Below are 26,369 nucleotides of genomic sequence, written 5' to 3' on the forward strand. Positions count from 1 at the left end.
CGCGTACCCTATCCCCGCATATCCGACATGGTCAATCGGATTGCCCAATATAAAGTCTTCTCCACCGTGGACCTCAAGTCGGCCTACCATCAGCTCCCCATCCGCCCAAGTGACCGCAAGTACACAGCCTTCGAGGCAGACGGGCGATTATACCATTTCCTAAGGGTCCCATTTGGCGTCACAAACGGGGTCTCGGTCTTCCAACGGGAGATGGACCGAATGGTTGATCAACATGGGTTGCGGGCCACGTTCCCGTATCTCGACAATGTAACCATCTGCGGCCACAACCAGCAGGACCACGACGCCAACCTCCAAAAATTCCTCCAGACCGCCAAAGCCTTGAACCTCACGTACAACGAGGACAAGTGCGTTTTTAGCACCAATCGGCTAGCCATTCTGGGCTACGTAGTGCGCAATGGGATAATAGGCCCCGACCCCGAACGTATGCGCACCCTCATGGAATTTCCCCTCCCGCACTGCTCAAAAGCCCTGAAACGCTGCCTGGGGTTTTTTTCATACTACGCCCAGTGGGTCCCCCAGTACGCAGACAAGGCCCGCCCCCTAATACAGACCACGACCTTCCCTCTGTCGACAGAGGCTTGCCAGGCCTTCAGCCGCATCAAAGCGGATATCGCAAAGGCCACGATGCGCGCCATCGATGAGTCCCTCCCCTTCCAGGTCGAGAGCGACGCCTCCGACGTCGGCCACCCTTAACCAAGCGGGCAGACCCGTGGCCTTTTTCTCCCGAACCCTCCACGCTTCAGAAATCCGCCACTCCTCAGTGGAAAAGGAAGCCCAAGCCATAGTGGAAGCTGTGCGACATTGGAGGCATTACCTGGCCGGCAGGAGATTCACGCTCCTCACCGACCAATGGTCGGTAGCCTTCATGTTCGATAATGCACTGCGGGGCAAAATCAAAAACGACAAGATCTTAAGGTGGAGGATCGAGCTCTCCACCTTCAACTACGAGATCTTGTATCGTCCCGGAAAGCTGAACGAGCCGTCCGATGCCCTATCCCGCAGCACATGTGCCAACGCACAAATTAACCGCCTCCAAACCCTCCACGAGGACCTCTGCCACCCGGGGGTCACTCGGTTTTTCCACTTTATCAAGTCCCGCAACCTCCCATACTCTTTAGAGGAGGTCCGTACAGTCACAAGGGACTGCCACATCTGCGCAGAATGCAAACCGCATTTTTTCAGGCCGGATGGTGCGCACCTGATTAAGGCTTCCCGCCCCTTTGAACGCCTTAGTCTGGATTTCAAAGGGCCCCTCCCCTCCACCGACCGCAACACATACTTCCTTAATGTGGTGGACGAGTACTCCTGCTTCCCATTCGCCATCCCCTGCTCTGACATGACCGCGGCCACAGTCATTAAAGCCCTGAACACCATCTCCACACTGTTCGGTTGCCCCGCATACGTCCACAGCGACAGGGGGTCCTCTTTCATGAGTGACGAGCTGCGCCAGTTCCTGCTCAGCAAGGGCATAGCCTCAAGCAGGACGACCAGCTACAACCCCCGGGGGAATGGGCAAGTAGAGAGGGAGAACGGCATGGTCTGGAAGACCATCCTACTGGCCCTACGGTCCAGGGACCTCCCAGTTTCACGGTGGCAGGAGGTCCTCCCGGACGCTCTCCACTCCATCCGGTCACTATTATGCACGAGCACTAATCAAACGCCTCATGAGCGTCTCCTTGTCTTCCCTAGGAAGTCCTCCTCTGGAACGTCGCTGCCGACCTGGCTGGCGGCCCCAGGACCCATCTTGCTCCGAAAGCATGTGCGGGCACACAAGGCGGACCCGTTGGTCGAAAGGGTTCACCTCCTCCACGCGAACCCGCAGTACGCTTACGTGGAGTACCCCGACGGCCGACAGGACACGGTCTCCCTGCGGGATCTGGCGCCCGCCGGCAACACACACACCCCCCCGACACCATTCACCCAACCCTCCCCCCCTTCCTGCCACCGCCGCACCCCGCGACCGCCCCCTTCCCAGGAGGATCGGTTCCCCTCCCCTCAGGCCCGACCAAAAATAAAGCCCAAGCTGAAACCGTAAGGCTCCCGGAGACGACAACACCGGAACAAGCACCATCACCACCACCGGGGCCGAGGCGATCGACACGGACGACCAGACCGCCCGACCGACTCGTGGCATCGATCTAAATCAATATATGGACTCTTCACAAGAACATTTTATTTTTCCCCCGATACCTTCTGTAAATAGTTGAAACAGGACAAAATTGTACATACTGTATTGCCGTATGAATGTTTTCCTCCCAGGACCAGCCCTGTAAACCCTTACCACCATACGAAGCATCACCCCGCCGGGTTCATTTTGACAAGGGGTGAATGTGGTAGTATGTATTAGGGGTCATGTGGGACTGGAAGCCCTAATGTCATTGGCTGACAGATCCCGGGTCCTGGTTGGCCGTTGACCTCTAGCTCCGCCCTGAAGGCGGAGCATAAGAAGCCGGAGTCCTCCCCCGCAGGCCATTCTACTATCGAGCTGCGGGGGAACAGACACGCTTAATAAAGCCTCATCGACTTCACTCTATTCGTCTCTCGGAGTCTTTGTGCGCTACAACATGCATGGATCCTTGCTGGATGGAGGCCGCCTGCTGACCTCTCCATCTGCACAGGCCCGGCATGGTTCCTCTCCATTCAGTTGGGCTGCCTGCTCCTCAGACTCTGTGAGGTTATTGAGGTCAGGTTGGCCCCTATTGTCTTGTCTCTCTCTCTCACTTTCTTTCTCTCCTGTTGCGTCGCAACTGTCCCTCCGTAATGCAAGATGATGGGGTTAAGAGCAGTTGGGTTTCAGTATCCATCTCATTCTTCCAGTCTTATACATAATCTATTGGACTGTGTGTCATGTGATTGATGCACTGCATGTTGTCCACAATGTTTCTGGGACAACAGCCCCCAGAGTAGTTAGCCCATGCAAATATAAGGATAAGCCTGTGCCCTGAAGATATCAGAGCTCTCTGCGTGAAAGGGTCAGGAACTGACAGTGGCCTCTCCACCTACAGACTAGATGGGCTGCAGAAGAGCCATGAGGCATCACCATACCATGTTGCATAATTGTTTTACGCGTGGGGCATGCAGATGGTGCCCTCACCACTGAGGCTCATGTTGCCTGGACCATTCAGTGAGGTGAGTATGAGCAGTTGAGGGTTCACTTACCTTGGCGGAATGGATGAGGTAATCCATTTGCAGTATTCCAGGGCAGTCCTCGAGTGGAGTGGGTGGTCACTGACCACCCGGGAGACTTCCTCCCACGGAGGGTTGGTCTGACGGCTTGGCCTCCTCCTTCCAGCGTTTGGGTATTCGATGCTCCTCTTGGCCTTCACTGCATTGAGCAGAACTTTGAAGGAAGCTTGGGGGTCAGAGTTTTCAGTGATCAGAGAGAGGGCCATCTCCTCTTTCAATAGTGGATAAGTTGATGTCTGGGTGCCTTTTAAGTATGGTGCCCAGACATGATGGTCGGCACGCACCAACCAGCCCACGCAGCTGTGTAAAACGACAGGAAATCCCTGACTGCATAATTATTTAGGCTTACCTCACTTAAATTACCAGTGGTCTCCGTGACGGGAAGCATTCCTGGTCCCCATCCCTTCCATGGTACTTAGTCCAGAATGGAAAATTATGCCCCTGAGATGGACAAGGTGAGGATACTGAATTCTAACCACCCCATGTTAATTGACACCACAATTCCACATCTGCACTAGAATGCACAGTTCCAGGAAAAACAGGATCAACAGACATTTCAAACAATCAGTATCCTTTTCCTTTCGCCATGTATAACTGAAGATTTTATGTTTGATTCTTCTGTTATTTTTATGTTACACCTTTTGAACAGGTGCATAGGGTTGTAGCCAAGATAATGATCAACACTTGTTTTTTAAATACTTGCTAATGAAATGTGTATATCTTTAATTCGGCCAGCATTTATTGCCCATCCCTAATTGCCCTTGGGAAGGTGATGGTGAGCCACCTTCTTGAACTACTGCAGGGCAGGATTGGCAGCTGAACGTTGGAGGATATAAATGCTTCAGGAGAGATAGAGGGGGATGTAAAAGGGGTGGGGGAGTATCATTACTGGTTAAGGAAAATATTATAACTCACTGCGGGAGGACACCTCGGAGGGCTCATACAATGAGACAATCTAGGTAGAGCTCAGGAAAAGAAAGGAGGCAATCACAATGTTGGGGGTTTATTATAGGCCCCCTAACTGCCAGCGAGAGATACAGAAGCAGATAGGGAGAGATTTTGGATAGGTGCAAAAGTAACATTGTGGTAGGGGACTCACTTAGTGTTAGGGGCTTGGATGGGACAGAGTTTGTAAGATGTACCAGGAAGGCTTCTTGATGCAATATGTAGGTAGTCCAACTAGGGAAGGGGCAGCACAGGATCTGGTATTGGGGAATGAGCCTGGACAGGTGGTTCAGGTTTTCAGTAGGGGAACATTTTGAGAGTAGTGATCACAGTTCCGTAAGTTTTAGGTACTTTTGGGGTAGGTATGAGGGTAACCCTTGTGTTAAGTTGCTAAACTGGGGAAAGGCAAATTATGATGACATTAGACAGGAATTGAAGAATTTGGATTGGGTGCGGCTGTTGGAGGGTAAATCAACATTGGACATGTGGGAGTCTTTCAAGCAATAGTTGACTAGGATTCAGGAAAGTCACGTTCTTGAGAGAACGAAGGATAAGTATGGAAAGTTTAACGAGGGATATTGTGAACGTTGTCAAAAAGAAAAGGGAGGATATTTGTACAGTCTAGAAGGGTGGGGACAGTCAAAGCCCTTGAGGAGTATAAAGAAAGTGGGAAGGTACTTAAGCAGGAAATTAGGAGGGCTAGGAGGGGTCATGAAAAGTCCTTGGCAAATAGGATTAAGGTGAATCCCAAAGCTTTTTATTCATATGTAAAAAGCAAGAGGGTGGCCAGGAAAGGGATTGGACAACTTAAGGACAGTGGGGGCAATCTATGCATTGAACCAGAGGAAATGGGCAAGGTACTAAATGAGTACTTTGCATCAGTGTTCACCAAAGAAAGGGGGCGGGATTCTCCACTCCCACGCCGAAGTGGCCGCGCCGTCGTGAACGCCGTCGAGGTTCACGACGGCGCGGAACGGCCCCGATCCCGAGCGATTCAGGCCCTGACAATGGGCCAGGATCGGGGTCGCGTCATCTACATGCGCCAGGCCTTGTCGCCCGCGTAAAGGCGGCGCCGCATAGATGACGCGGCCGGCGCCGCATAACGGGCGTCATCCGCGCATGCGTGGTTGCCGTCCTCTCTAAGTCCGCCCCGCAAGAAGATGGGGGACGGATCTTGCGGGGCCGCGGAAGGAAGGAGGTCCTCCTTCAGAGAGGACGGCCCGACGATCGGTGGACACCAATCGCGGGCCACCCCACATTCCAGGTGAAGCCCGGTGAACCCGCCGTTTTGGCCTGGCCGCTCGGCCCATCCGGGCCTCAGAATAGCGGGGGTGCCGGAGAATCGCCATTTTGGGTGTCTCCGGCGATTCTCCGGCCTGCGGCCCGCGAAACTCGACCGGGCCGTTCCCGCCGCTTGGGAGAATCGCGGAAGGGCGTCGGACCGGCGTCCCTGGAAATTTTTGCGGCCCAGGCGATTCTCCCAACCGGCGTGGGAGTGGAGAATCGCGCCCAGGGACTTTGTGGAAGATGATTCTTGGGTAGGGTGTGTGGACAGTCTGGATCATGTTAACATCGAAAAGGAGGAGCTATTGGATCTTTTAAAAGATATTAAGGTGGATAAATCTCCTGGGCCGGATGGGATTTACCCCAGAATACTGAGGGAAGCAAGGGAGGAAATTGCTGGGGCATTGACTGACGTCTTTGTATCCTCATTGGCTACAGATGAGATCCCAGAGGACTGCGGAATAGATAGTGTGGCACCGCTGTTTAAGAAAGGTAGCAGGGATAATCCTGGAAACTATAGGCCTGTGAGCCTCACGTCGGTTGTCGGTAAATTATTGGAGAGAATTCTCAGGGACAGGATATATACCCACTTGGAAACAAATGGACTCATTAGTGATAGACAGCATGGTTTTATGAAGGGGAGATTGTGCCTCACTAACTTGGTTGAGTTTTTTGAGGAGGTGGGTGACAAAGATGATTGATGAGGGGAGAGTGGTGGATGTTGTTCACATGGACTTCAGTAAAGCCTTTGACAAGGTGCCTCATGGCAGACTGGTACAAAAGGTGAAGTCACACGGGATCAGAGATGAGATGGTAAGATAGATACAGAACTGGCTTAGTCACAGAAGGCAAAGAGTAGCAGTAGAAGCATGTTTTGCTGAATGGAAGGTTGTGACTAGTGATGTTCCACAGGGATCTGCGCATGGGCCTCTGCTGTTTGTAGTATACATAAACGATTTGGAAGAAAATGTAGCTGGTCTGATTAGTAAGTTCACGGATAACACAAAGGTTAGTGGAGTGGCAGATAGTGTTGAGGATTGTCAGAGGATACAACAGGACATAGATAGGTTGGAGATTTGGGCAGAGAAATGGCAAATGGAGTTTAATCCGGACAAATGTGAGGTAATGCATTTTGGTAGGTGTAACATAGAGGAGAAATGTACCGTAAATGGCAAAACTCTTAAGAATATAGAAAGTCAGAGAGATCTGAGTATGCAGGACCACAGATCTTTGAAAGTGGCAACACAAGTGGACAAGGTAGTCAAGAAAGCATATGGAATGCTTGCCTTCATTGGACGGGGCATCGAGTATAAAAACTGGCAAGTCATGCTACAGTTGTATGGAACCTTGGTAAGGCCGCACATGGGATATTGCGCAGAATTCTGGTCATCACGCTACCAGAAGGATGTGGAGGCTTTGGAGAGGGTGCAGAGCAGGTTTACCAGGATGTTGCCTGGTCTGTAGGGTGTTAGCTATGTGGAGAGGTTGGATAGACTCGGACTGTTTTCATTAGAAAAACGGAGGTTGAGGAGTGACCTGATGGAGGTCTACAAGATTATGAGGGGCATGGATAGAGAGTATGGGAAGGCACTCTTTCCCAGGCTGGTGAGGTCAGTTACCAGCAGGCATCGGTTTAATGTCTGTCGGGCAAAGTTTAAAGGAGATATGCGAGTCAGGTTTTTTACGCAGAGGGTGGTGAGTGTCTGGAATGCATTGCCAGGGGAGGTCTTGCAAGCAGATACATTAGCGACATACGAAAGACATCTTGGCAAACACATGTATAGGATGGGTATAGAGGGATACGGCACAAGGTAGTGCTGAGGGTTTTGGCAAAGGTTCGTATCATGACCGGTATAGGCTTGGAGGGCCGAAGGGCCTGTTCCTATGCTGTATTGTTCTTTGTTCTTTGTTACTTGTTCCATGTGGTGGAGGTACACCCTGTAGCCATCTGGGATGGCCACATCCAGATTACAAAATGGACACTTTGCAAAGATTGCAGGGAAAATGGACAATACTGAGAAAACAAGCAGGTTCAGGGTTTGTCTGCATATTGGAGCCGCAGCTCCCAGACAAGACCAAAACTGTAGGCCCATTAGCAGACTAATGGCCCATCTCCGGGAACAAAAGAGTAACATTTGAGTAACCGACACTAAGGCAGACACCCCGGCGCCAGAGGAAACAAAGCAGGCCAACGGCCACCTAGGACACGCCCAGCCATCAGGGCACCCACCCCTTTATTGGACGAGATCAATATGAATGATCAAGAAAGGACCCAATTGATTGGGGCCAAGTTCCATGCCCGCCCAAAAGAGCGCGAAGCCCCTTTGGGTATAAGAAGGAGCCCCCAAGAGAGAATCGTTCTCTTGGACCCGGCTCTCACCGAGGAGAGACCTGTTCACCAGCTGCACCAGAAGCAAGTAAGTCCAAGGTCAACGCTCGCTACCAGACGGACGACCTTAGCTGTTCCCCTTTGCCAGTTCGACCCCAGCAGCCTCAGACCCGAACAACGGCCATTGTTCCTCTGACTGAGTGAGCGCTCGATGCTAAGTATAGGCTTTAGCAGTAGTGATAGTTTAGTCTGTAGAGTTTTCGTTTCATGAGTAGATTTAACTGTGTGTGTCAATAAATAATCATTGACTTTGAACTAACTGACTGGTGTATCGAGTCTTTGATCAGTATTCGGTTTTGAACCTTGTGGCGGTATCGAAAGATACCTGGCGATTCTAGAGCAAATGTAATTAAGATTAAGGAAGGCGACCATATTGACCGGCATATTCAGAGCCAACCAAAGAGAGCAACATTAACTGGCAACCTAGATGGGACTCGACCTAGAAGTGGCCTAGTCACTCTGAGAGAACCCAAATTTGAATTGGAATCCAATTGGAAACAGAAAAACCACAAGTGTAAGAACGATACTGATCAAACCTCCAAGATTCGGAAGTGTGTTAATGCATGCGTACTAACAGGGATCTAAGGTAAACCTGAGAGATTTTGTTGCGTAAAACTGTCGGGCATTTTGCAGGCCGGAAATTAGCATAAGCCGTGCCCGTGTTTACATCACCACTTTATCACCCCCTGTTCCAAATTCAGTAGAGACCACAGAGATAGAGAGAAAAATGGCAATGAAGGCAATGGAACGCCTGATGAACCCCCAAGAATTTGAGGTTGCAGCGACCAGTAGAGTATGACAGTGTCCCGTTTGGGAAGAAGAGATCAGAAAATATCTCAAAGGGAAAGGATGGCCCCTTTGGAGTAAATTCTGCGCCAATGACGAAACAGTTCCCAGGAGTACAGGACATACTTGGTGGGAGAACCTGTCAGAGATTCGTAAGAAGAGCTTAGGGAAAGCTCGCAAGCCGATGGCAATCGTGTCCTGCGTGGCACAATTGCGAGGCACAGAGGAGGTCGTTAGGACGCTCCGTAGAGAGATTGAGGAGAGAGACAGAAATAGTGAGGGAGATGTGAGCGGATTTGAGAAGGCGAATAAGGAGTTAAGAGAACAGTTGGCAGCGAGGGACAGAGAAGTGGATGATGCCAAGAGGGGAAAACACCAGTCTTGTCTCGCCCATTTGAGTAGTTTTCAGGCTCAGTATGATAAGGCCTACCAGGACACGCAACGCGCGGTCTTGGTAAGACAAGAAACCGAGCAACAGGTGGAACAATTGCAGAAACAGTGCAATGATTTGAAAGCAGCCCCATGAGCGCTCCACACTTCCATGACGGAACAAAGGCAGAGCTCCGTAGATCACATAAAGTGCCGGAAGCAAATTGCAGAATTGCAATCTCTGCTTTCTGTCCAGAATGGGACCCCAGTTAGACCAGGAAAACGGCCCCGATTGGCAGGAGTTAAATGAAACTGCCCACAGATACGTACATGGGACATGTACACAAGAAAAACCTCAGAAAAGGAAAGCACCCCAACCCCCGACTGAACAGACAGAACACACCCCCATGAACCCTGTAACCACACACCGCAGGGCCGCAGCAGAAGGAAACGCAGATTTCCTATAATACAACCCCGTTAACCATGACCCAATTACGGATCGCGTGTGTAAAAATTACACCGTTCCTTCCCACATCAGAGCCCCACCAGTTTTTCGCTAGAGTTAAACAGCAGGCTACCATGTACGGCATGGGCGAAAAGGAGCAAGTGAAGCTCACAATTTTAAGCCTCGACCCTTCAGTCATGGCAGCCCTTCCCGACCCACAGAATGTAGGAGGAGGCACACTCCAAGAAATGCACACAGCGATCCTGGATGCGATCGGCTATAACAGAGGAGACCCCGTAGAAGGCCTAAACAAGTGTAGGCAAAAGTGAACAGAGCAGCCCACAGCGTTTGCTGGACGCTTGTGGATACACTTCACAGCAGTTTTCGGAGAATTGCCCGCGCCCATTTGTCCACGGATAATATGGCCAAATGGACTTGAATCCTAGTCTCTCATGCGACAGAGGCAGGACAGAGAGCTTGCGCAAATTACGACCCCTCAGACAAGGCCCACAATGAGAAATGGATTTTGAAAAGATTGTCCCGCTCTTGGGAACAATCCGTCCAAGGCGAAATCGCATTTGCAAAACCAGATGAAGAGCAGGTAGACATGAATCCAGTTAGGATGCACCAGAACCCCGCATAGGTAAATGAGGGCAGGAACAGCCCACTGCAGCCTAAATCCCAGGAATGCTACAATTGTGGACAATTAGGACACTATGCACGAGAGTGCAACGTGCCGCAAAAGCAGCAGAAAAACCAACAGACTGGCACCCTAAATAAGAATAGGGCAAAGCCAATCCATAGTGTTAGCGCCCGTTTAGAGAACGCAGACATGAACGGCATCGACTGATGGTGTTCCCCAACTTGGGTCTGCAACGCCCTCTGGGACATGTCCGGGAGACCGGTAGTAGCAGGCAAAGTCCGGGGACACCCCGTAGAATTTCTTTGGGACACAGGAAGGTCCCGCAACACGCTCAATTCCTCCACTATGTTTCAACGAGACACGTGGCCCACAACAGACACCATCACACTCAGCGGCTTTACAGGTCATTTACAACAAGGACACATCACAGCCCCTTTAGCGATACAAATAGGGAACATTACGACTAAACACCCAGTAGTTTTGGTCGATCGACCCCAGACAGCTAAACACATCCTAGGAATCGACTTTATGAGCTCCCACAACCTCTCATTTGATCCGGTAAATAAATGTGTATAGAGAATGGCAAAGGCAGCACGAGCCCCCGCCACACTCACAGCTGGAGACTATGAAAACAGAATCAGCGCAGTAGGAGACTTCTGGTTCGACCCCCGAGTCATTAGTCAGAATAAAGAAGTTAGGTAAGTCCTGCAGCAACACAAAGCAGCATTTGCTCAGCACAAGCACGACTGTGGCAAGCTCGCTGGCTTAGTGAACATTACAGGTCCTGACCCCAGACCCCAAAAGCAGTACGGTTTTCCCCAAGAGGCAGAGGGAGAAATCTCCAAAGTAATAGAGAGTCTGCTTGATCAAGGCGTACTCCGATCAGTAGTCTCCACGAACAATGCACCAATTTGGACGGTCAGGAAACCCGATGGATCATGGTGACTGACCATTGATTACCGGGAACTGAACAAAGTAACCCCAGTAGCAGCCCCACCGTAGCCACGAGTCCCGAGACCATGCTCAAACAGGGATTCCAGTCAAAGAAAATTTCGGTTCTGGACATTAGCAACGGCTTTTGGTCCATTCCATTGGATAAAGCGTGCCAATACAAATTCGCATTCACATTCCAGGGACAACAATATACGTGGACGTGCCTTCCACAACTTCCCCTCCATTTCCCACTGACAGCTGGCAAATGGACTAGCAAAATTTTCCCGCCTCGATGGTCCAGTATGTACATTACTTGCTAATACAGACAGACACAAAGGGGGAGCACATTTCACTTCTCACCAAACTCCTAGGACTCCGAAAACAGATTGGATGTAAAGTCAACCCCAAGAAGGCCCAGATTTTGCAGGAAAAAGTGATTTACTTGGGTACAGTAATCACTCATGGTAAATCCAAGATCGAGCAAAAGAGAATTGACTCGATTGTCAAATTGCCCCTTCCTATTAATGTCTCAGCCCTCTGGTTATTTCTAGGACTGGTTGGCTACTGCCGAAACCATATCGACGATTTCGCCACAAAAGCAGCGCCCCCATCCGACCTTCTCAAGAAACAGGCACCTTGGGAATGGCTTCCACAGCACACGGATGCCGTGGATGCTTTGAAGAGAGCCCTCAGCACAGCCCCCGCATTACAGGTCCCAGATCCACTTTCCCCGTATGAAATCGAAGTAGCAAGCACCGACCGAACCCTTTCGGCCGTGCTCCTCCAGAAACGCCATGACCGATTAGGCCCCGTGGCATACGCCTGTTAGATCCTGTCGAGCAAGGATTTTCTGCCTGCGAAAGGCACCTGCTCGCAGTTTTCTCGGCAGTACAGTACTTCGCCTACATTACAGGACTCAACCCCATCACCATCCTCACTGAACACACCCCAACACAGCTATTATTAGACGGTCGACTTAAAGATGGCACAGTCAGCCAAATCCACGCAGCCTGTTGGACCCTTCTTTTACAGGGAAGGGACATTACAGTTAAAAGAACCAAGACCCACACTTTCCTAGCCGACAATTTGCAACATGCAGGTACCCCACATGAGTGTGATATCATCACCACAAACCATAATTCAGGCCCATTTATGCCTAAGCCAGTTCCCAGGAAAGCAGGTAATACCCCCCACAGACCCCAGCCAACAGACATGTGCGCACACCTGAAAATTTATGTGGATGGCTCCTTCACAGTTTTGAATGGAAAGAGAATCATCGGTTGCGGCATTTATGTAGAGGACGCGCAGGGCCATGCCCTTGATGAGATTTCATTAAAGTTGCCAGGACATCTCGGCTCGCAGGCAGCAGAACTGGCAGCCATAGCTTACATTGTTGATCACCCTGACTCGTTCCCGACCCCTGCGGACATATATTCGGACAGTTTAGATGTCTGCAATAGGTTAACGGAATTCCTACCCCTGTGGGAAACTAGAGGATTTGTTTCCGCAGACGGAAAGCCCTTACCCTCAGCCCCATTATTCCGGCATATCCTAGAGACAGCTAAAGATCGGAAATATGGTATAATTAAGGTTCGCAGTCATCACCGTTCTTCCCCCCCGGTAACGTTAAAGCAGATGCCCGAGCGAAGGCAGGTTCCAGGCATGGTTACTTTTGGAACCCCCCCCCCCCGAGAGCACCCCAGTACACGCGGTTCAGGTCTCACAGACCAACATTCAGGATCTAGCAAAGGCCCAAAAGGAAGATGAAAAGCTCAGGGAAGTTTTAAAAGGAACCTTCCCAGCCCCATACGATAAGTTTAAGAACGCAATCACCACACACGAGGGTGTGATTTTGAAAGAAGGCATTTATGTAGTTCCCAGCCAGGACAGGAACCAGATTATTTGTCAGTTCCATGACAATCATGGACACCAAGGCATTGAACTCACCCGAACCCACCTCAGATCTCTCTGCTGGTGGCCTGATTTAAAAGCCGATGTAACCCATTACATTGAAAATTGCTTGATCTGTGCCCAGAACAATCCGGACAGATATGCAAGAAAGGCTCAGCTGAGTCATACCCGCCCCGTTAATGCCCCTGAACGAATTTACAGATAGATTACATAGGACCCCTACCCCACTGCAGAAATGGTCTTAAGTATGTGTTGGTGGTCATCGACACCTTCACAAAATGGGTGGAAGCTTTTCCATCCAGAACGAATACGGCCAAAACAACAGCAAAAATCCTAACACAGCACATCTTCACAAGATGGGGTCTTCCACGCAGTATAGAATCCGATCAAGGTTATTTTACAGGACGGGTAATGAAGAATGTCCTCACAATTTTCGGAATTAGCCAGAAGTTTCACATAGCCTACCACCCCCAGTCAAGCGGCATTGTAGAGAGGATGAACAGAATTCTAAAAGCCACTCTCAGGAAAATGGTGCAACAGAACAACAGCACCTGGGATTCAGTTCTCCCATTTGCTTTAATGTTCCTATGAAAGGCAGTATCCACATCCACAGGATACACCCCCCACACCCTCATGACCGGACGCCCCATGAAAGGGACAGAGTATTTATCAGGACTGGATTTGGCCAGCCCCGCAGTCACCGCCCTCATGCATGAAAATGCTGTACAGCAGCTTAATGAGAATATAAAGGCAGCCCAGCTCGCAGCAGCTGTGAGACTTGGGACCAGGAGGAAACAAAGCATAGCTTGTTTCGATAAAATGGTACACGCCACCGAATTTGTAGTAGGGCAGTGTAGCCACCTAAATTGGCCAACTCCCGATTTAAAATGGTGAACGGCAAAGGCTGATGGGAAAGTCAGCCAACAAGACAGAAACCTGCAGGTGCAGGTTTGCTGTGTATTTACCTCTGCAAAAGCCAGACAACATCAATACCAGTGACCACCAGCATAACAATGTAGCAGCCATCTGCATACTGATGAGCAATCCCCGGGAACAATAAGTAACATTTTGGTCACACAAAGCAAAGCCAGACTCCTCGGCGCCAGCAGGAGCCAACACAAAGGAGGTGAATGAGCACCTCAAGACCGTCCATCGATCAGGGAACCGCTCCAGTATTGGAGAAATCGAACCAAGCGATTGGGACAAAGTCCAATCACTTGGGACCAGGTACAGGGTCCGCCCCGAAAGGCGGGATGCCCCTGGGGACTATAAGAGTTAAGCCCCAAGTTAAAATCGGTCTCTCTTCACCTCTTCGTCCTGCCCGGGTCACCCAGCAACACAAACCAACATTGACCGTGACCGGGGCAGTGACCACCGAACAAAGTAAGTTTTAATTCAACGCTCACTACGAGATAGGCACTCCTAGTTACCAATCCATACCAACTTTGAATCCCGCAGTCTCCGAACCCGAATGCAAGGCCATTTGTTCCCCTGACCTGGTGGGCCAGTCTGAAGTTAAGTATAGGCCTGTTAGTTGTAGAAGTAGCTTAGACGTAGAATGTGTGCATGAGTAGCGATTACTATGTATAATAAATGTGCTTTGATTTGAATCTTACTAATCAGTGTATTTGGTTATTGATCATTACTCGGAGTTGAACCTCGTGGCGGTATCATAAAGATACCTGGCGACTCGAGAGCAAAGGTAACAAAACAGAGCAATTGAACCAAGGAGAAAGTTAGCAACATTATTTGGCGACATCTGACGGGACCCGATCTAGAAGTGGCAAAACCACATCGGGAGAACCCAGAATTTGAATTAGAGATCCAATTGGGAACAGAAAACCACAAGCGTTCAAGCAGTTCTGATCAATACTCATAATTCGGATGTGTGTGTGTGCATGCGTAACTAACAGGACGATAAGGTAAAACTGATCGATTTTTTTTGTTGCGACAAAACTGTCGGGAGTTTGTATATCGTAAAGTTGTGAAAGCCGTACCCATATTTACAGCACCGCCTTAATACCCCTGTCCCAAATTTGAAGAGCAGCATTCGGATAGGAAAGATAACAATGCAGGCAATGCAACGCCTCATGAACCCAGAGGAATTTGCGGTTGCAGCGACCAGCAGCAGTAGAGTGGGACAATGTCCCATTTGGGAGGAAGAGATCAGGAAATATCTCAAAGGGAAAGGATGGCCCCTTTGGAGTGAATTCTGTGACAACGAGGAATCAGGCCCCGGGAGTATAGGACATACTTGGTGGGAGAACCTGAGCGAGATCCACAAAAAGAGCTTTGGGAAAGCTCGCAAGCCTATGGCAATCGTGTCCTGCTTGGCACAATTGTGAGGCACAGAGGAGGTCGTTAGTACACTCCGGAAAGAAGTAGAAGGCATACATCGAATGAGTAAGGTCGATGTAAACGAGGTAGAAAGGGAGAACTTAGAATTGAGGAGGATGCCAAAAGGGCTCACCAGTCTTGTCTGGCGCACTTAAGCAGCTTCCAGTCTCAATTAGAAAAGGTCTATCAGGACACGCAACATGCAGTCCTGGTACGTGAAGAAACAGAAAAGCAGGTAGAAGCATTGCAGAGACAGTGCAGCGACCGAAAGGCAGCATTAAGAGCGCTCCATGCTGCCACCACAGAGCAAAGACAAAGCACGCTAGATCACGCAAAGTGCCGGAAGCAGATTGCAGAGCTGCAATCGCTGCTTTCAGTTCCGAAAGGATTCCAGGAAACCTTTGGTTTAAACGAGACAGCGCAGAGATATGTTCAGGGAACATGTGCGCAGGGAAAGCCACAAAAGAGGAAAGCGCCACAACCCCCCACAGAGCAGATAGTTCAGGCTCCAATGAACCCAGTCACCACCCACCGCAAAGCCCCATCAGACGATGCGGAATTTCTATACTCCACCCCCTTAACAGTGACCCAATTACGGGACGCCTGCGATAAGATCACACCATTCCTCCCCACCTCAGACCCCCACCATTTCTTTGCCACAGTAAAGCATCAGGCGACCATGTACGGCCTGGATGAGCGAGAGCATGTAAAGCTCACAGTTTTAAGTTTAGACCCTTCAGTAGCAGCAGCCCTTCCCGACCCACAGAATGTAGGAGGAGGCACCCTTGCAGAAATGCATACCGCGATCCTGGATGGGGTCGGGTATAACCAGGGTGACCCCGTAGATGGCCTCAACAAATGCAGGCAAAAGAAATCCGAGCACTCCACAGCGTTTGCTGGACGCCTGTGGATCCACTTAGCAGCAGTGTTTGGTGACGTAGACTGTGCCCATTTGTCCCCAGACAACATGGGCGAATGGACCCGCACCCTTATCTTCCATGTCACAGAAACAGGACAGAAAGCTTGCGCGAGTTATGATCCCTCAGAGGAGGCCCATAACGAGAGGTGGGTAGTGAAAAGATTGTCCCGTGCTTGGGAACAATCTATACAAAGGAAACCCGCAGTCAAAAATCCCGAGGAAAAGCAGGCCGACGCAGATGTACAGGCAGTAAAAACACACCAGAACCCCGCATGGGTGAATGAAGGAAAGAACAGCCTCCCACCCAAGTCACAGGAGTGTTCCAACTGTGGACAGTTGGGACACTTTGCAAGGGAATGCAATGCCCCTAGAAAGCCACAGAGAGCCCAGCAGACGGGCACTCTGAGTAAGAAGAAGACAGAGCCCAATCATAGCGTTAGCGCCCGTTCAGATCAGACAGACTTGACCGGAAGGGACTGATGGTGTAAGGGCTCCCCCAGTTGGGTCTGCGACACCCTTTGGGATAGGTCCGAGCGACCGGTAGTTGCAGCGAAAATTCGGGGACAGCCCATCAAATTTCTCTGGGACACAGGAGGGTACCGCACCACAATAAATTCCTCCACCATGTTCCAAAACGACACGTGACCCACTACAGCCACTATCACCCTCAGCGGCTTTACAGGCCACTCACAGCAGGGACACATCACAGCCCCTGTACCCATTCAAATCGGTACCATTACCACCAAGCACCCTGTAGTTTTAGTTGACCTGCCCCACACAGCAGAACACATTCTGGGAATCGATTTTATGAATTCCCACAATCTTTCATTTGATCCTGTCAACCAGTGTGTCTGGAAAATGGCGAAGTCTGCAAGAGCCCCCGCAACGCTCAACATAGGTGATTTCGCGAACAAAATTAGCGCAGTAGGCGAATTTTGGTTCAACCCGACCACGCTTAGCACGGACAAGCAGGTTAGGGCAGTTCTGCAAAAGAACAGGACAGCATTCGCGACCCACAAGCACGACTGTGGACGGATGACTGGCTCCGTACAAATCACAGGACCTGACCCTAGACCCCAAAAACAATATGTATTTCCCCAAGAGGCAGAGGGCGAAATCGCAAATGTAATAGAAAGCTTATTAGAGCAGGGAGTACTTAGATCAGTAGCCTCCACTAATAATGCCCCAATTTGAGAAAGCCTGATGGATCATGGCGACTGACCATCGATTACCAGGAACTCAACAAAATCACCCCCGCAGCAGCCCCCACAGTAGCAACAAGTTCCGAGACCATGCCCAAGCAGGGACTCAATTCCAGATTCTTTACGGTTTTGGATGTCAGTAATGGATTCTGGTCCATTCCATTGGCAAAGGCGTGCCAGTACAAATTTGCCTTCACTTTTAAAAATCAGCAGTACACGTGGACATGCCTTCCACAAGGATACCACAACTCCCCCTCCATTTTCCACCGACAGTTGGCAAATGGTTTAGCCAAATTCTCTCGCCACGAATGTCTGGTTCAGTACGTAGATGACTTACTACTGCAGACAGACACCAAGGAAGAGCACATTGAGCTTCTGTCCGAACTCCTGGAACTCTTACACTCAATCGGTTGTAAAGTCAACCCCAAAAAGGCCCAGATTTTGGAAGACAAGGTGATATATTTGGGAACAATTATCACACATGGTAAACGCGAGGTCAAGCCTAAAAGGATTGACTCGATTGCTAAATTGCCCCTTCCCCAGAACGTTTCAGCCCTCCGGTCATTTTTAGGACTGGTTGTCTACTGCCGAAATCACATTGATGGTTTCGCCAGCAAGGCAGCACCCCTCTCAGACCTCCTAAAGAAAGGAGCCCCCCGGGAATGGCTTCCGCAGCATACGGATGCTGTGCATGCATTAAAACAGGCACTCAAAGCAGCCCCCGCACTACAAGTTCCAGACCCGCTTTCCCCTTACTCTATAGAGGTAGCAACCACAGACTGCACCCTTTCGGCCGTGCTCCTCCAGGAACGGCACGATCAGTTAATTCCCGTAACTTACGCCTCCAGAATTTTAGATGCTGTGGAACAGGGATTTTCAGCCTGTGAGAGGCACCTGCTTGCAGTATTTTGGGCAGTTCAGTATTTTTCGTATATTACCAGACTGAACCCCATCACAATTCTCACCGACCACAACCCCACCCAACTTTTACGGGACGGACGACTCAAGGACGATACAGTTCGCCAGATTAGAGCAGCTAGATGGGCCCTTCTCTTGCAGGGATGGGACATCACTGTTAAACAGACAAAGATGCACACCTTTTTAGCAGACAACTTACAGTACCCCGGAACCCCCCATGAATGTGAAATTATCTCTCCACACAACAACACAGGCCCCTTTATTGCTAAAACACCCCCCAGAAAGATAGGTAGCTCAACCCAGAGCCCCCAGCACACAGACACGTGTGAGCCCATAAGGATATATGTGGATGGATCTTCCACAATATTGGATGGGAAGCGCATAACAGGTTGCGGTATTTATGTCGAGGACGCAAGAGGAAATATCATTAAAACTTCCAGGCCACTTAGGCGCACAGGCAGCAGAGCTTGCGGCCATCACATATATAGTGGAACACCCAGATTCCTTCCCCAGCCCAGCAGACATATACTCGGACAGCCTCTGTGTCTGCAAAACCTCACGGAATTCCTGCCCCTGTGGAAAGCAAGAGGATTTGTTTCCGCAGACGGAAAACCCCTCCCCTCAGCCCCATTGCTCCGTCACATTTTAGAGAGAGCACAGAACAGGACTTTTGGGATAGTCAAAGTTCGTAGTCACCATCGTTCCTCCCCCCCTGGAAATGTGAAAGCCGACGCACTGGCCAAAGCAGGTTCCAGGCATGGATATTTTTGGACACCCCACGAAAGCGCACCAGTGAGTGCAGTTCAGGTCTCAGAGACTAGGATTGAGGATCTAGTGGAGGCCCAGAAGCAGGACAGCAATCTCAGGGAGATTTTAAAAGGAAAATATCCAGCACCCTATGAGAGATTTAAAAATGCTCTGACCACACATGACGGTGTGGTGTTAAAAGACACCCTTTATGTGGTTCCTGAACAGGACAGGAATCAACTGATTTGTTTGTTCCATGACGGTCATGGACATCAGGGAATCGATCCCACTACAGCCCACCTCAAGCAGCTTTGTTGGTGGCCGAATCTAAAGGACGATGTTAATCACTACATCGAGAATTGTTTTATCTCCGCCCAGAATAATCTGGACAGATATGCCAAAAAGGCTGAGTTTAGCCACACCCGACCCGTTAATGGCCCCTGGACTAACCTCCAGATCGATTTTATAGGACCATTGCCCCCTTGCAGGAATGGTTACAAATATGTACTCGTGGTGATAGACACGTTTACAAAATGGGTGGAAGCATTCCCAGCCCGCACAAACACTGCAAAAACCACAGCTAAAATTTTGACCCACCACATCTTTACAAGATGGGGACTTCCCCGCAGCATTGAATCCGACCAAGGTTCCCATTTTACGGGACGTGTCATGCAGAACGTCCTCATGATATTTGGCATCACCCAAACATTCCACAGAGCATACTACCCACAGTCGAGTGGTATCGTGGAGCGCATGAATCGGACCCTAAAATCCACCCTCAGAAAAATGGTCCAGCAAAACAACATCACTTGGGGTTCAGTCCTCCCTTTTGCGCTGATGTTTTTGCGTAATACAATTTCAACTTCCACAGGTTACACCCCACACACCCTCATGACCGGACGCCCATGAAAGGCACAGAATTTTTATTAGGTTTGGACTTGACCAGCCCCGAGGTGACAGCCCTCACACACGAGAAAGCAGTAGAGCAATTAGTGGAGAATGTTAAAACGGCTCAGCTAGCAGCCGCAGTGAAATTGGGCACACGAAAGAAACAGAGCAAGGCTTGTTTAGACAAGACAGTGCATGCGACTGAGTACAGTACAGGACAGCAAGTCATGCTCTCCATATACACCCCCAGCACATTCCTGTCACCAAAGTACTCGGGTCCGTACTCCATTGCGGACAAAGTAAACCCTTCCGTATACAAGATAATGTATCCCAACGGAAAGACTGCGTGGTTCCATATCAACCAGCTGAAGGCATATGGAACACAGTCTAACCACACACACCACATCATGCTCGACGCAGCACACCACACCCCGCCCACAGCCAACGTAACCCGACCACCCCCCAACACGTCCAGCCCAGCCACGGACTCGACCTCGACTCCACCCCTGAAATATACACTCCGCCCCGGAACGGCCACAGACTGCAGCAGCAGAGACAGTGACTGTGACTCTGACGATAGCCACAGCACGCCTCCCTACTATCCCCATGCAACAGGACCCACACCCAGCGAATCCGACCATGATTCGAGTGATCCCTTCATGATCACTTTCCTAAACAAACCCCACCACCGACCATCGACCCACAATGGCGACCCCGATTCCGTCCCCACACAACTAGACACCACCTATTGGCACAGAGACAACTCATACAGACTCGTCCGAAACGACGAGACCGACCACAAATCATACCAAGCAGCCCTTTCAGCCCTGATACACTCAAGAGTTTGGCACCTGGAGAAGATGACGACCTTGGGTCTGACTCCCAAAATGAGAACCCCTTTGCGACCCTGTTCGCAACCGATAACTGAGGTGTCCAGGTGATGTTTTAAAGGAACCGCTTGGGAGAAATGGTATCCTTTCTGATGGAACCTGCAGCATGTTTTATGTTGTTTGTAGTGTTTTGTTAAATGTTGTCTGTCAGACCGGAATTTTTTTTTCCCACGGCCCCACGCCTTTTCCGCCGAAACCTCTGAGGACTTGCCCACAGAGACTTGCTACTGTCCCAGCCGCCAGTTCAGCGGAACTCGTCTGTCGACAGATACCACACGCCCGTTCTTAACTGCCCTTCTGGTTCGAGGGAAGAACCACTACGGCAGCCCCCCACGATGACTACATTTCTTGCCCGTTCTTGTCGGTTGCTCAGGCAGTGAAGAAACGGCTTGGGACCCGCCCTGCCTGAGAACCCCCCCTCTGGTCAACTACGCTTGGGTAGGGGAGACACGGCATTGGTAGCCATGCTACCCGGGGACTCCATCCAACTCTTACCCGTCGCGGCCCATACACACCTCATTTTGGCATTTTAGTTCAAAAAGTTTTGTTTTGTTTAGGTAACCCTTAGGTTGCCAACCACATGCTATTTACATCCTGAAACATTTGGATGGTAAATCGCACAGTCTGCGAAACGGCTATCACTGGTTCATTATTTGAAAGTGTCTCTTGTCCTAAAATTCGGTTTTGGGAAAAAAACATAGTGACCAATTATAAAGGGCGTAATTGGCACTAAAGGACAGACAGACTATCGTACGAGATGTTAAACCAAGATAGTTACAGACACTATGCTTGTTTCCACAGAACTCCAGAAGCTCCAGGACCGGAGAAGAGAAGAGAAGAGAAGTGAAAGAGAAGTGAAAGAAGACGCACCATGAGGACATCCTCCGGATTGTGCATCGTGATAATGGACATTTGGTTGCGCGTGAACGCGAACCCCATGACGTCAAGCCCCCCAGCCGTTAATGATTCACTTCCCCACAGTACCCAGAGCCCAGTCACCAGCGACACCGCACCACCTTGGTGTGACAGTTTTATAACCTGGTACTCCCTGTCCTACGTAATAGAATCCTTATTGGTATTGGTGATACCCTGCTGCATCGTGCAGACTATGCGTCTGTGAAAATGGAGAAGGAGAGCCTACCGCGCTCGCACCCCGCTATATAGGATCAGATTCCCTATTTTCGGATACGACCAGACCCCCGGCCCCCGCGATCTATAATAAAGAGCATTCATTTGAAATTTTATTGTGAATAAAGAAATGTAAAGAAATATTCATGAGCAATTGTATGATCCTGAGCTTGACTGCCAAGCCAGGAAAAATGTGTATAGACTGCTATGATTCTGTTTGTATGGTTGAGGAAGTTATAGTGATGAAATGTTTGAGTGAGAGTAGCGTATTAAGGCTAGTTAGAGGTTCACACTTTTATATTGTTTTGTAATGCATGTCCCTGTTTGACATAGTGCCCCTTAGAATTGTCAGTTAAAATTTTTTTGCATAGTTATGGTCAGTGTAGAGGCCATGAAAGAAATGCTCCCCAGGTCACGGAATGGACAGCAACGTAGTTATGTGATCCTTCACGCTTCACATTAGGATCACAAGGAGGGTGTGTAGCCACCTAAATTGGCCAACTCCCGATTTAAAATGGCGAATGGCAAAGGCTGATGGGAAAGTCAGCCAACAAGACAGAAACCGGCAGGTGCAGTTTTGTTGTGTATTTACCTCTGCAAAGGCCAGACAACATCGATACCAGCGACCATCAGCATAACAATGTAGCAGCCATCTGCATACTGATGAGCAATCCCCGGGAACAATAAGTAACATTTTGGACACACAAAGCAAAGCCAGACTCCTCGGCGCCAGCAGGAGCCAACACAAAGGAGGTGAATGAGCACCTCAAGACCGCCCATCGATCAGGGAACCGCTCCAGTATTGGAGAAATCGAACCAAGCAATTGGGACAAAATCCAATCACTTCGGACCAGGTACAGGATCCGCCCCGAAAGGCGGGAAGACCCTGCGGACTATAAGAGTTAAGCCCCAAGTTAAAATTGGTCTCTCTTCACCTCTTCGTCCTGCCCGGGTCACCCAGCAACACGAACCAACATTGACCGTGACCGGGGCAGTGACCACCGAACGAAGTAAGTCTTAATTCAATGCTCGCTACGAGATAGGCGCTCCTAGTTACCAATCCATACCAACTTTGAATCCCGCAGTCTCCGAACCCGAACGCAAGGCCATTTGTTCCCCTGACCTGGTGGGCCAGTCTGAAGTTAAGTATAGGCCTGTTAGTTGTAGAAGTAGCTTAGACATAGAATTTGTGCATGGGTAGTGATTACTGTGTATAATAAATGTGCTTTGATTTAAATCTTACTAATCGGTGTATGGGATTATTGATCATTACTCGGAGTTGAACCTCGTGGCGGTATCATAAAGATACCTGGCGGCTCGAGAGCAAAGGTAATAAAACAGAGCAATTGAACCAAGGAGAAAGTTAGCAACAGCAGCAAGTGATGCTTTCCCTATACAACCCCAGCTCATTCCTTTCCTGCAAATTTTCCGGACCGTATTACATTTCGGACAAAGTCAGCCCCTCGGTATACAAGATCACATATCCCAACGGCAAGTCTGCATGGTTTCACATAAACCAACTGAAGGCTTATGGCTCGCAGAACAACCATACACACCACATCCTGCTCGCAGCAGCAGACGAGCACGACCCACCCACAGATGACGCATTCCTACCCTCCCCCAGCCAGTCCAGCCCATCCTCAAACACATCTTCAACTCCACCCCCAGAGGCATGACTCCGCCTCTCCCTTCCTTCAACCAGCAGCGACAGTGATAGCGATAGCAATGACGACAGCCACAGCACACCACGTTATGATTACACCCCTGCACCAGGCCCCACTCCCAGCGAATCCGCACATAATTCCCGAGACCCCTTCGAAATCACGTGCATCAAGGCCCCAGACCCAGACCCACCGCCCGACAATTACGGATTAAAACCTAGTCGCTCCAACCTCGACACACGATTCTGGCACCGAGATAATTCGTTCAGGTTCATCCGGAATGATGAGATGGACCCCAATTCGCCCCAAGCAGCTTTAGCCAAACTATTCCAGTCAAGAGTATGGCAGCCAGGAGAAGATGATGACATAGAGTCTGACTCCCACCAAACAAATCCCTTTGCGACCCTGTTCGCTACTGAGCAATGAGGTGTCCACATGATGGTAAAAAGGAACCGATGGAGAGATACGGTGACTCTTCTGATGGAACCTGCACCATGTTTGTCGTATGTTTGTTCGTTTAATGTACATGTTAAATGTTGTTTGTGAATTTAAAAGTTTTTATGGCCCCATGCCACCACTCTTTTTACACCCAATTGCAGTTAATGGAACAAGTTTGTCAACAGACAACCATTCAGAGGAACTAGTTTGTCGGCAGACACCACTCATAACTACTCTCCTGATTTGAAGGTAATTACGAGAGGCAGCCCCCCACGATGACCACATTCTTACCCGTTCTTGCCAGTCGCTCAGGCAGTGGAGAAACGTCACTGGTCCCCGCCCTGCCTGAGGACCCCCCTCTGGTCAGCTACGCTCGGGTAGAGTACAAACGGCACTGATCACCGTCCTACCGGGGGATTCCACCCATTCTTACCCGCTGCGGCCCATACGCACCCTATTTTGGCACTTTCAGTTCGAAACATTTTTGTTTGTTTCTGGCGACCCTTAGGTTGCTTCCATATGCTATTTACATCCTCAAACACTGGGATGGTAGATTGCACAGGCTGCGAGATGGCTCGCACTGTGTCAGTATTTTTCTCGGATGTCTTGTCCAAATATTCGGTTTAAAAAATAAATGAGGGAGTCACAGATGGTGACCAATTATATTGGGTAATTGGCAACAAAGGACAGACAGACAGACATACGAGATCTTAAGCAAGATAACAACAGATATTATGCTTGTGTCCATAGAATTCCGGAACCTCAGGAACCCCAGAGGAAGAAAAAGAAGAAGACCGACAAAAGGAAAGATGAAGACAACCTTCATGTTTTTCACCTGGATCTTAGCGGGATCCCTTCAGTTGCACGCGGACGCTACCCCCCGATCCCTACCACGCAGGCCATGAATGATTCCCACCCCTGCCATACACTGTACCCCGAGATAGTTAACCCCGAGATAGTTACCCCCGAGATAGTTACCGGCACCCCGACCTGGTGTGACAAGTTCATCACCTGGTATTCACTATCTTACATCGTAGAAACACTCTTAGTACTGGCGATACTCTGCAGTATCGTGCAGACACTTAGACTCAGAAAATGGCGAAGGAGAGCCCCCCCCCCCGCTCTCGCACCCCGGTGTACACATTTAGATCCCCTATCTTCGTACTTCAACAAACCCCCCAGCCCCTTGAAGTGAATTAAAGTGCATCCGTTTTTTTGTGTGTGTTTTGTTCGTTTAATAAAGAAATTTAAAACTCTGTGCTTGACTGCCAAGCCAGAGAGACCTGTGTTGCTGCTATTTGTACAGTTTAAAATGTTGTAGATTATTTTTGATTGGTTAAGTGAGGATAGTTTATTGAGGATAGTTAGAGGTTCCAGTTTTTAAATTTTGTAATGCATGCCTGAATGTCATAGCGTCCCGTAGAGTTTTATAATGATGTACGTATGTAAAATGATTTTAGGTTAAAATTGCGATTCATAGGCTAGGGCAGTGTAGAGCCCATGAAGTGCTTATAGGTGCCCCACTTGGTCAGAGAACAAAGATGACGCGGTAATGTGAACCTTCACGCTTTGCATTGAGGATCACAAGGAGGGTGTGTAGCCATCTGGGATGGCCACTTCCCGATTACAAAATGGACACTTTGCAAAGGTTGCAGGGAAAATGGACAATACTGAGAAAACAAGCAGGTTCAGGGTTTGTCTGCATATTGGAGCCGCAGCTCCCAGACAAGACCAAAACTGTAGGCCCATTAGCAGACTAATGGCACATCTCCGGGAACAAAAGAGTAACATTTGAGTAACCAATACTAAGGCAGACACCCCGGCACCAGAGGAGACCGAAACAAAGCAGGCCAACGGCCACCTAGGACACATCCAGCCATCAGGGCACCCACCCCTTTGTTGGACGAGATCAATATGAATGATCAAGAAATGGCCCAATTGATTGGGGCCAAGTTCAAGGCCCGCCCAAACGAGCGCGAAGCCCCTTCGGGTATAAGAAGGAGCCCCCAAGAGAGAACCGTTCTCTTGGACCCGGCTCTCACCGAGGAGAGACCTGTCCACCAGCTGCACCAGAAGCAAGTAAGACCATGGTCAACGCACGCTATCAGACAGACGACCTTAGCTGTTCTCCTTTGCCAGTTCGACCCCAGCAGCCTCAGAACCGAACAACGGCCATTGTTCCTCTGACTGAGTGGGCGCCCGAAGCTAAGTATAGGCTTTAGCAGTAGTGATAGTTTAGTCTGTAGCGTTTCTTGCATGAGTAGATTTAACTGTGTGTGTAAATAAATAAGCATTGAATTTGAACTAACTAACTGGTGTATCGAGTCTT

The sequence above is a fragment of the Scyliorhinus torazame genome, chromosome 8, assembly GCF_047496885.1.
Source record: "Scyliorhinus torazame isolate Kashiwa2021f chromosome 8, sScyTor2.1, whole genome shotgun sequence".
NCBI lineage: Eukaryota > Metazoa > Chordata > Chondrichthyes > Carcharhiniformes > Scyliorhinidae > Scyliorhinus > Scyliorhinus torazame.